Genomic DNA, 569 nt, shown 5'->3' on the forward strand with positions numbered 1-569 from the left:
TTTTTTTTTTTTTTTTAGGTGAGGCGACCCTTGGTTGACCTCACGGATTGTAAGGACCTTGTCAGCGTACAATCTCTTATTTTTTACGCCTACAGCACCCAGTCCCGGTCTTCCTAGGTGGTCTCCCGTCCAAGTACTAACCAGGCCTGACCCTGCTTAGCTTCCGAGATCAGACGGGATCGGGCTCGTTCAGGTGGCGTGGCCGTAGACTAAGACCTGATTCTTTTCAGCGTCCTCTGTTTTGGAAGGCAGAGCAACATGTCTTGAGTTTTGGAATAACTCTGGGCCAAAATGAGGAAAATTCCATCTCGAGGAGTAAAAATTCAATCTTTTGGAAAAAATCCACTCACAAGGAAGCCGCCCCATTTCCCAAGTGGACCAGAGAAACAAAGGGAGCCTGCCCGACAGAGAAAAGGTTATAAATTATGGATATTTGATTAAAAAATCATGCCACGGCCAGGAATCCTAGGTCAGCTCAGAGCCTTGGCCCAGCCACGTGCTGACTTCGCTCCACTGTGTCTGTCCCGGCCCCAGCCCCAGCCGCACAAGTGGCGATTTACAGATGAAAA

General features: G+C 49.0%; 1 pseudogene; it reads right to left on the minus strand.

The window, feature by feature from the left end:
* Positions 1–86: 86 nt before the first annotated feature.
* On the minus strand, positions 87–210 carry LOC120584061 (uncharacterized; annotated as a pseudogene).
* Positions 211–569: the final 359 nt, after the last annotated feature.

This window comes from Pteropus medius, unplaced genomic scaffold (genome assembly GCF_902729225.1).
Source record: "Pteropus medius unplaced genomic scaffold, Ma_sr-lr_union100, whole genome shotgun sequence".
Classification (NCBI taxonomy): domain Eukaryota; kingdom Metazoa; phylum Chordata; class Mammalia; order Chiroptera; family Pteropodidae; genus Pteropus; species Pteropus medius.